The sequence below is a fragment of the Hippopotamus amphibius genome, chromosome 2 (genome assembly GCF_030028045.1).
Source record: "Hippopotamus amphibius kiboko isolate mHipAmp2 chromosome 2, mHipAmp2.hap2, whole genome shotgun sequence".
Classification (NCBI taxonomy): Eukaryota; Metazoa; Chordata; class Mammalia; order Artiodactyla; family Hippopotamidae; genus Hippopotamus; species Hippopotamus amphibius.
The window spans coordinates 12,288,267-12,300,529 of NC_080187.1; the positions used below are offsets into that span (position 1 = coordinate 12,288,267).

Genomic DNA, 12,263 nt, shown 5'->3' on the forward strand with positions numbered 1-12,263 from the left:
GGCACAAAACTCATGTGCCAGGTTCTCAAAGGGAAGAGAAGTCCCTTGACTGGGGTTTATCCTAGGGGCAAATGGCATAAAAATTCACATAGCAGTCTCCTCAACATGAAACTAGATTATTAAATGCCAAGGGATTCAAACAGGCTATGGGAAAATATTCCTTGCTTTTACCAATGGAGAAAAACTGTTTCCTCTTCTACAATGAGTAACTAAAACCGAACAAATGTCAAAAAATACGCCAAGCATCCAGCTATTTTTAATAGCGTCCCCTTGTTAAATTTTATTTGCTCACATGGTAAAGAAATAGAGCACAAAAACACGATCTTCTGTTTTAACAATGCACTGTCTTCACAACTAAGACAATAGACTTGATTCTCCTTGGTGAGACTATATCATATTCAGCACATCATCCAAGAGCCTGACACTCCTGTTTCAAGCGAAAAATGAGTGATATTCTTTATCTGGTAATTTCTCTCTAGCCTTTCAAGTAATCAGGTTCCCAGGGCCATAAATATTTTACACTTGTGGGATCTGAACTAATTTTACATTTAAAAAAAATTTTTTTTCTGAATGAATTTGACACGTAACCGTGTAAATTTAAAGCGTACAATGTTATTTTTGCTAATTTATACTGTACTATGACTGCTGCTGTAGCAATATCACATTACATAATTAGAGTACAGTATTACTATCTATATTTATAATACTGTGCATTCGATTTCTAGCTTATTTACTACTTATTACAAGTTTGTACCCTTAAACACTAGTCTTATCCCCTCAACCTCCATCCCTGGTGAGCTAAGTTTAAAGCCTATGCTCTTTTTTAACCTGTAAACTATTTAAACCTTCAAAGACAATGCCAAATTGCTTTCCAAAGAGATTTACTGGCAGACGACTAGTTTTTAAATGCATCATTAACAACAGTTAAGGCAGCTCAGAGCTGTGGTGATCCCTGACAGGACAAAATCCAAGGTAAGACCTAAGACTACAGTCACTGTTTGCCTGGTGGCAGCTTCCGGGCTGTAGCACATGGAGAAGGAACTGAAACAGAGCTGGGGGTGCGGAGTGCCTCCCTGAGCTGAGAAAAGAGGGAGCAGAATTCAGGGAGGGCTAGGTAGTTAGAATTTGTAGCTCAGAGCACTGGAGAGGAAAAATTGAACAGAAAGAGAGCTGCAGAGCTATGTAGAGGGGTCCCTATGAATCACGTAGTCATAAAATAAAAAATGATACACTAGACTTCATCAAAATAAAAAATTTTAATATTCAAAAACCACTGTTAAAAACATGAAAATATAAACCATGACCAGGATAAATTACCTATAAAATCTATCTGATAATGGAGTTGAGTCCAGAACATATAACTCAAAATAAATAAGGAGACAAACAACTGATTTTAAAAGAGGGGACTAGAGGTAAAATACCGAATAGATGCTTCACAAAGTAAGACATATAGATGGCAATTAAGCACATGAAAAAATTTCAACATCATTAGTTATCAGCAAAATATAAATTAAAACCACAATAAGATTCCTCTACATGCTCACTAAATGTTAAAATTGAAAGGATCCAATATACCAAGGACTGGCAAAGGGTAAGAAACAACTGGAACTCTCATACACTGCTGGTGGGAATGCAAAGTGGTACAAATACTTAAGTTCCTAAAGTTAAACATGCTTACCATACAATTCAGTGATTCCACTTCTATGTATTTATCCAAGAGAAGTGAAAATATAAATACATGCAAATACTTGAACTCAAATGTTCATAGCAGCTTTATTCCTAATAGCCTAAACCGGAAACAATGCAAATGTGCTCCAATGGGTCAATGCATAAATAAACTGTGGTATGTTCATACAGTGATGGAATACTACTCAGCAATAGAAAAGGGGAAAACCTACTGATACATGCAACATGACAGACCTCAAAAACATTATACTATGTGAAAGAAGACAGACACAAAAGACTATTTTCTATAATTCCATTCTATAATTCTAGAAAAGGCAAAATCATAAGTTATATAAAGCAGATCAGTGTTTGGAAGAGGTGGGGCTAAAGGGAGAAGACTGATTTTTAAGAGATATTAGAGAACTTTTTGAAGTGATGGAATTATTATCCATCACATCTATGGTGGTAATTGAAACATATTGAATTGTTCACTTAAAACTGGTGAATTTTATTGTCTATAAACTACATTTAAATAAAGGTGATTTTAAAATGGAAAAACAAACAAAAGGGGATACTCGTACAATTGAAAAAGAGACTCAGGATGATTCAGGTCCTTTAGATCAAGAATTCCCAGTATAATTTAGCTATATGTATATAAATTATGAAAATGATGTCAATCCATCTTTACCTTAAGGCCTTAAAATCAGGGGCATAGCTTAGAGTCAGACATACCTGGGTTTGAAAGCTGGCTCAGTCTCTTACTTGGCTAAAAAACTTTAGGTAAGCTTCTTATCTTCTTTGGCTAACATCACATACCTTATAAAGTTGCAGTGAGGGTTACATTAAATGTATCTATAAATTATAAACACGTAAAGAGATTCCAGTATTGTCTCACATGTATAAAAAACACTTGATAAAAGTGAAAGCAAGCAAAGTCTCCAGCATGGCTGAGAGCTGGGGCTGTCCTCTGAACACACACACACACTCTCATACACATGCACACAAATGCGCATGCGTGCACAGACACACATATATACAATACTCAACCATATGGTTCCTAGAATATATATTTTTATTTTTGTATATCTTATCTTCCTATAAAACTATTCACGTAGGGGCAGAAACTGTGGTTTTGTAACTTCCACAGAGCCTAGCACAATGCATGACATACACTCAGTGCTTGATAAATATATCTAATAAAAGTCCAAAAGCTTCCTTAAGATTGAGTGATGGCAATGCTCATGTGGTCAACAGCTCTCCCCAAACCAGAATCTCTAATGCTAATGTTTATTGAGACTCATGTGAAAGAGTTACTGAACTACATCAGAAAAGAACCCTATTAATAATTTAAAAGACATTCCAACTAAATACCTCAAAAAACCGAGACTGCTAAAATGATTGATTCATTAGTGACTTCCAAATTGTATCATATGCAGGCAAGAGAAAATAACTGTCATGAGAAATAAAAACTTTGAATCCTTTAGCTCTAAATGCAAAATAAATCAAATCATCCTACAATTATTAAAAGGGAGCATGTATCAAAAATATATGCTATATTAATGTGCGTTAACAATTTTTTATTCAGCCTAGGATATGTGAATTCTCTTGAACTCAGTTTTTGTTGTTTTTTTTTTTCCATTTCTGTATTTTTGGCTGCTCCACACGGCTTGCAGGATCTTAGTTCCCCGACCAGGGATTGAACCCAGGCCGCCAAAGTGAGATTGCCAAGTCCTAACCACTGGACCACCAGGGGATTCTCTCGAACTCAGTTTTAATTTTAACCAACACAAAGAATGTAAAATAGCGCTACAAAGAGAAAACCACAGGCATATTGGGAATTAAGAAATCTTTATTTGAAATAAATCTCTGTTTCATGAATAGCTGAAACAACAGCAGACCATAAACAGTCCCAGCTTCAACTCTGAGACTGCAGCATGACAAAAACTTATCACACCCCTAGAATTAATAAGGGGGAAAATGATAGACTGAACTTCACTAAAATTAAAATTTTTCTGCTTATAAAATATGCCATTAAGAAAAGAAATAGGCAACTTTCATTCTATAAAAGATGAATGGACATGTTATTGATCTATCTTTGGAGTTCAACTACAAGAAATTATTCTGAAAAAGTTGTTAATTCTATTTTTGAATTATATATCCACTGGAATTTTATTTTCAAAAGAGATTTCTGATTTTTTCAAATGTCAGATGAATTCACTCTAGGAATTTTATGAAACAACAATGAAAGTTCTGAAACATGCTAAGAATGATAGACTATAGCTTAAGACAAGCATGAAGGTTAGAAAATTATATGAAGAATTGAGAGGAATATGGAAAGCTTCAAAATACTGTGTACCAGTTATATCAGTCATATTTGATGGTAAAGATAACCTGGAAAAGGATACACAGCTATAAGAGATATATGACTTGGAAATTCAAATGCACGTAAAAAGGGAATATAACAAAAAACTGAAAAAATTCTATAACTGGTTAGTTCTCATCTATCTGCTATCCCTCAACTGTTTGATCATGGTCACATAAGTAAGGTGCAAAATGCTCTTAGGAGAAGGTGATTTTGAAAATTCACATGCTGAATTTTTGAAGCCTTTGAGAATGATAATAAATCAGGGAGTTCCATGTGAACCACTTGCTTAAAATATTTGGTCTTAAGAAATATGCTGAAGAACTTGGGAATAAATCCATTTGACCTGCCAGAGGCCAAGCTGTACAAAAATGATCCAAAAATTCTAACAATGATGAGTTTAGTAACTTCCTATCAGAATAATGACATCGTTAAATTTGAAAAGATTCTGAAAACAAATCACAGCAACATTATGGATGATTCCTGCCTAAGAAAATACAGCAAAGAGCTTTTGTAAAACATCCAAACCCAAGTGCTTATAAAATTATGATTTATACCACAGTACACAGTCCTTTTATTTCTAAGAAGTTAAACATAGATGTAGCTGGCATAGGGAACTCGCTAGTGCAAGGCATACTGGATGACACTATTCATGGCCAAACTGATTAAGTCAACCAAATACATCCTTTCATCAGACTATAATTAGTAAAATGGCTTAACAGAGAACAAGCTTTTACAAATGTACTTAAGGCAATCATGCAGAGACATAAACCTTAAAAGAACAGGGAATGGCAAAACTACTGTAAGGTGATATGTCCGGAAAGTAACGGCAGAAGTAGTTCTCTTTATCAATCGTCTTTATGTTTTGGTTGCTTCATTTTTTGTAAGAAAAACAGATTTAATCTCCAGAAGAAAACAAAACTGCCGTATGATTATGCAGTATTAACATTTTGCGAACTTTTTCTGTTAAGAGCCAGATGGCAAATATTTACTCAACTCTCCCTTTGTAGAGAAAAAGTAGCCACAGACAATATGTAAATAAACAAGCATTTCTGCATACTTTTTTTTTTAAAGCTCTTTATTGGAATATAATTGCTTTACACTGTTGTGTCAGTTTTTGAGGTTCACCAAAGTCATTTCTGCATTCTAATGAAACATTTTCAAAACAAGAAGCATGCTGGATTTGCCGCAGTTTGCCAAGCCCTTTTCTAAATATACAACATAATAATCTGTTATCAGCAACATGACCAGAGAAAAGATTTTTGTAATGATTTTAAATATACTGACGTGTTACTATTGATTAACTTCATATGTTTTACTTGTAGAAATTCCACCACAAACAAGCTGCAACAACTTGCAATGTACTTACCTACGAACACTTTTTTTAATGTAATAATGAATCTTAAAAATGTTTGCTGCATTTTACAAGTCAATTCTCCAAAGTCTGTATCTTTTAATGGAGTAAAGATTTAAATGAAACCCTGCAACCATAGTGGCATATTGTCCCTTATATTTCAAGCAGCAATACAAATAGTATATACAGTTCAGAAATTCTCAACATACACACTGAAACATATTAGATTGGCTAAAATAAAAAGACAATACCAAATGTTGGTGAGGATATGAAACAACTGGAACTCTTAACTGTTGCTAATGAAGATATAAAATGATACAACCACTTCAGTGAATTACATGGCAGTTTCCTGTAAAGTTAAATAGGCATTTACCCAGACCCACCAATTTCACTTCTAAGTATCACACAGGAGGAACAAAAACATGTGTCCAAGACAAAAGAAAAATGTACAGAAATGTTCATAATAACCTTATTCGTAATGGCCAAAAACTAGAAACCCCAAATGTCCATTAATAGAAAAAGAGGTAAACTAAATTACCATTCATGTAACGGAATACATACATACATTGTTGGAAATAATTTCATTAAATACCATACTCCAAAATAACAGCACTTTAAAAATTTATCCACTAAACAAATACTGGGAATTAACACCTCACGCTAAAATTCAAATTTTTTTATTTCCCCTTCCATACTCCTGTCAAATGGGACTAGTCACTGTCCCCCAAACATAACCCCAAATTAATGATATACCTAATTGCATCTTAAAAGGAAGAATCTAACCTTTTATTTTCTTAGTATAACAACAAACTCTTTTTGTTTTCTTATTTTAATAAAACATTTTTTGCTTCCTAACAATAATAATACTGGGGGAAAAAAAATAATTTCACAACTCAGAAATAACTGTAGCTAATGTTTGATGAGCATATGCCTAACTTTCTATGTAACTATTTTTATAAAATGAGCTTACATTATTTTGAAAATTAACTTTTACTAACTGTAAAATGTTAGGAGCTTCTTTTCCTGTTATTTGATAGTTATCCTACCCTAGCATTTTTTATGCTCAGTAACTTGTCACATGGCTATACCACAATTTACTAGGCAAAATCTCTGACTCTGGAATATTCAGGCTGTTCTACGCCTTTTGCTATAAGCTAGGCTGTAAAAGTAGAGCCGTGATTCTTAAGGAGCAAGAGATGATTTCCACAATCACTCCTTGCCCCCAAAGATCCAGCATAACACTTGTGTCTTGGATTTTGACTTACAATGCCAATTTGTCCTCCAGAAAAGTTGTACCAATTTATATACCACATTGGTAGCACCCTCACAGCAACTGCCCTGCTGTTTTGGAATAGTCACTTACATACTTGTCTTGGCCTCCTTCTAGTCTGTATATAACTAAGAATTGTATCTAAAGTTGCAAAGAACTACATATACAGTTTATTGACTCCATCCCATTCTAACCCCAATGCATTGTTTGCTGAACCCATGTGTTGACTGATTTAAAAAAAAAAAAAAAAAGGCACTATCATACATTTATTTCCTTGTCCTGTCAGCTGAGAAGGCCTAGAAGGAATAACACCCAATAGCAATGAGCACACCTAGTGCCAGGATCTTGGTTTCTAATACCCTGTGCCAATAAAAGAAACCAGGCTCCTTACAGAAATGGCTGGGGCAGGAAATATACAAGATGATCCTGGAACATCTAGAATAGCCACAGAGGAAGGAAGAACTTCCCCCCGAACTCACACCACAAAGAAAACAAACCCACAATTATGGGAACATGTCAAAGGGAAATATAAGCCAAACAGAGTTCCCAGTAGCCAAAGCTGGAACAATCTGAGCAACAAAATTAATGAAGTATTACTGGATTATAATATAAAATATAAAATAAATATCCATGAACCTATACTTATATAAATAAACAACCAAATAAGTAAATAAACAGGGGGGAAAGAGACAAATCTCCTGTGAAGAAGAATTTCAAACAATTTATGTAAACACCCTGCCCTGGGACTTCCCTGATGGTCCACTGATTAAGACTCTGCAGTCCACCGATTATGCAGTCCACTGATTAAGACTCTGCGGTCCACCGATTAAGACTCTGTGCTCCTAGCAGAGGGCGCACAGGTTCGATCTCTGGTCAGGGAACTAAGATCCTTCATGCTGTGTGGTGCAGCCAAAAGAAAAAACACACACAAAAAACAAACACCCTGCTCTCATGGAGGGAGCCCACTCCTGTGTGGGCTGTGCACAATGTCTTCCTTCAGAAGGGTACAGTATGGTAAGGGGGAAAAAAGAGTAACAGTGGAGAAATCCGACAAACATGACCTCAGCCAGATGATCAAGGTCCACATCGATAGTGACAAGTCATGTTGATGGTACATACCCTTGATATGAGGTAATGAAAACAGGATTTTACCTATGTGTTCTTCTTCCCCCAAACTCATAACCTGATGAAAAAACATCAAATTCCAAATGAGGGACATTCTATAAAATACCTGACCAGTATTCCTTAAGGCTGCCAAAGTCATCAAAAACAAGGAAAGTCTAAGAAACTGAAACAGTCAAGAGGAACCTAAGGAGACAGGAGAACTAAATATAACATAGTATCCTCAATGGAATCTGGAAGAGAAAAAGGACATTAAGAATAAACGAAGGGGGACTTCCTAGGTGGCACAGCGGTTAAGAATCCACCTGCCAATACAGGGGACACGGGTTTGAGCCCTGCTCTGGGAAGATCTCACATGCCGTAGAGCAACTAAGCCTGTGCGCCACAACTATTGAGCCCACGTGCTACAACTACTGAAGCCCGCACACCTAGAGCCCATGCTCCACAACAAAAGAAGCCACTGCAAAGTGAAGCCCGTGCACCACAATGAAGAGTAGCCCCCACTTGCCACAACTAGAGAAAGCCCGCGTGCAGCAACGAAGACCCAATGCAGTCAATAAACAAAATAAGTAAATTTATTAAAAAAAAAAAAAAAAAAGAATAAACGAAGGAAATCTAAATAAAACATGGACTTTGGTTAATAGTAATATATCAATATTGGTTCACTAACTGAAACAAACATACCATACTAAGATTTGCACTTATTAGGCACTCGACAAAATGCTGGACTAAATTTGTGGAATAAAACTGGTAAAATGAGTGATGGGGTTACAAGCTTAATAGGAACAAAAAGGAGGCTCTGTTCATGTAATTGTTTTCTAGATGATTTCTTTCTTGTCCCCAGTTCTTACACTCTTTTTGGTGTATATGAGAAACCAAGAGTGAGGCTCTGTTACTTTCTTAAATTGTAAGCCTTGTCTAAAATAACCTGTGAGGAGAAAAATCTAAGGAAATAACATTTGTGCTGTTTTCTTCTCCCATCTTGGTTTTGAAAGTCATCCATTAGTTCAAATCACAGTGGTACCACAGTCTGTAATTTTTCTGGATGACTATTTTTATACCTTACTGTGAGAATTGGCTCACTGAGTAACTTCTCAGGATTAACAAGGTACTGGGAACTGACGGAAACCCTTTGAATACACACCCTTTGTAAACTCAAGTTGAAAAATAGAAAGCTAAGAATGGCAGGAAGAAAAAGAAAGTACCCAAACAAAGAAAATGCAATGGAAGGCTGCCATGAGAAATAACTAGCATAGAGAAGATTATTATTTCCAAAGTAGCTTGTTGCCTAAAGAAAAAGATCTTCTTAAGACTATCCGGAATGTTATAAATGCTTTGTTAAAAGCCATCATGTAATACTTAAGAAAACAAAACAAATACCGCCCAAATTCCAAGCAAATCCATCATGCCATATCCTATCTTTAGAATTTGTTTCACAGAAATAAAATAATTTTTTGGTTACATTTTGCTCTGTAAAAGTCAGCTGCAGATTGTTGAAGTGATATTAAGACTTAGCTTTTTAAATTCCCTAGGATAAAAACTCAAAAGGAAAATGAAATTGAAGGAGTACTATACTTAAAAATAAATAAATGAGGACTAAAAACCCTCCTGAGGTAAAATCATTTTCTTAATTAAACGCAACCCCTATCATTTGTAATTTAATTTCACGTGTTTTGGAAGCAGGAGAATTGCTTACGTGAAAAGATAAAGAATAAGACTTTTAAGCCTAGGAAAACAGATGTTCTTGTGTTTACACAGGATGAAGATCGGCCTACAAAAACCTGCAAAACCTGGAAATTTCATTTCAATTGGTCATGTTAAATCATTTTTAATTTGACAGAGTCAAAAAAGGTGATTAAGAAAAACAATAACAATTATTTTGTTTCTTAAACAACAGCTCTGTCTTTTAAAATCAAATACTGTAGCCATCTTAAGGAATGCCTCACAGGAATTCTGATAAAATAAAAAGAAGGTATGTATGGTATTCTTAGCCTGATATTTAATAAACAGACCTAAGGATTACCATAAACCCTCTGACACTGCAAAGTTTTGTGTGTATTTTTCTAAAAAGAGTGTTCTTAGATTTTAACAGATTCACTAGGATGTGAAGCTTCATGAGGGCAGAGATTTCTGTTTTGTTCACATGCATCTCCAGCACCTAGAAGAGTACCTGACAGATAGCAGGAACTCAATAAATATTTTCTGAATAAATGAATTTTCAAGGGATATATGATACACGTAAGGTTCAGAGCCACTTCCTATTGAAAACTCACTTTCACAGACTTAAAAATAATTCCTTAAGCCACAATAACTAGAGCTAACAAGGATTTGTAGTCATTGTTCTAAGCACCTCACCTTGTATACGGATAAATCATATAGCTCTACCTGTGTTAATAAACCCCTGAGGTGGGCTCATTTGGCAAATGAGAAAAAAATCACTTGGCAAGCAAAGTGAGGAGCTAGGACTGGAACCCAAATGGTTTGGCTTTCTAGTTCAGTTTGTAACCCAGATAAACATACTGTAAAAGTGAAGAAATTCTCTTATCAGCAGTGAATGGCTTTTCTAATTCCTAATATATGGAAAATTGCTTTTGTCTTCTAGACTCATACAACTAAAACCAACACGATACAGACTTTGAAAATGTGCTTTTTCCCTTTACTCATATGAAGGCTATTCTGTGTTTATGAATAAACAGAAATAACTAAGGCTTTAATAACACAGAGAAATATATGATGCTCTTAAACATAAAAACAAAGTGAGAAAAACCCAACATATGGCCTTTCTGTAAATTATTCAAAGAAAAGGCATTTTCCCTAAATGCTAGGTGGCCTCCAGCATGTATCATAATCATTTCAGATTTTTTTTTAAAAGTACGTAATATTTTAAAATCATTGTGGTTTTATTCTTTGATTAGGGTTGACTACTCAATAGATGTATTGTTAGACCACAATATCCTGGCCTCTCAAAGAACCACCTTCATGAAACTGTGCTACTGGCATGTTTTGAGACACTGTTTAAAAAAAAACTGCTGTAGAAATCTTGTATCACGTGCTGGTGAGGACACCTACCACATTACTCATTGTTCTTATCAGAAATTCTGTTTCTCCTAAAGAAATATGGCTATTTTTTTCCCCCACAGGCAATGATTAAATGTCCATTTTTGTTCTGGCCTCCAGAACCCTCAGAACCAAGTTCATAGCCCAATCTTAAACAACACAGGAGTTCATGCTGTATATCTGTATATTATCTTCCTGTTCTATCTGTATTTTCCAAACCTCTTTCTTATTTACATTTTCCTAATTTTCTGAATTGTAAATATTCTAATAAGGTACCTCAATACCTTAGTAATACGAGGCACAGTGTATCTGTATAAAACAAATTAAAGCCCCTCAATTCCATTTCATAGTTCAATCAACAAGAATTCTAGAAATAAGTATCTGATTGGTGGGCTTGCTTCACACAGACAGTGAAAAAACATTTTTATCTTAAATTCAGATTTCAAGAACATAAAAATGTATATCCATGCAAACAATTTTACTTGTCCCTATGTAACTAGCACCACTAATCTTCAAATTAGTTTTCTTTCAACTTGCAGTGCTGTTACTCCACACCAATGCAATAGCAGGAATTTTAGTGTATACTAGATTTGTGGGTAGGTATTACTTTGTATATTTATCCTGGTGATTTGCTCTTAGAGGCAAAAATCATAATTCTAGTAAAATTGTCATTGAATAACATAATAAAAGACTTTAAAAGCTCTACTAAAGGGAGAAAAGAAACTGATCTTTAACATACTTAAATAAATGAAATACTATATAGGTATTCAGTAATTAATGTTTTAAATTTTCCATTCCAAACACATCTAACACGAAATGAACTGTAACTAGATTTCCATAAACATGGAAGTTAACTGAAGACATTACAGACTCTGATCACAACTATATGAGACTGAGACTGGGCTTGAAGAATAACAAAGACAGATTTCAGGTGCTCTACTGAGGTCGCACAATGTAACAGACTGAACACAGTGTAATAGTTAGAACACTGACTCTAGGGTCAGACAGTTCTGTCTTTGAAAACTGCCTCTCCTACTTGCTAATTGTACAGCCTTGGATAAGTCACTTAACTAGTCTGAGCCTTAATATCCCTATCTGTAAAATTTATGCAGTGGTCACTGCCTTGCCGAGTTTATGAGAAGCAAATTAAATACAGCATGGCAAGCAGGCAGCATAAGGCCTTGTCCATCAGTGATAGCTCTTTCCCACCAGACTTGAGATTTATGATGTTGGCATATTTCCAACCTTGGGAGAGAAGCCAAAGGGCAAAATGTGTATTTGGCAGATTTTCCCATATTTGAAACTTAGTGAAGTATGAGGGATCTGCAATTTTAGATAGTATCCAATTCAGAAATCCATTGTATGTTACCAACATAATTTTAATCAAAAAAATTATAAAGAAGATAAATTAGGTAGCACAAATGCTGACACAA

The 12,263-nt window shown here is 35.0% G+C and overlaps 1 protein-coding gene and 1 pseudogene across 5 annotated transcripts in view; one reads left to right on the top strand and one right to left on the bottom strand.

Moving 5' to 3' along the window:
- RABGAP1 (RAB GTPase activating protein 1) overlaps window positions 1-12,263 on the bottom strand; it is a 169,929-nt gene that overhangs the window by 39,986 nt on the left and 117,680 nt on the right. The gene's annotated exons all lie outside the window — the stretch shown is intronic.
- LOC130846581 (COP9 signalosome complex subunit 2-like) lies at window positions 3,744-4,729 on the top strand (annotated as a pseudogene).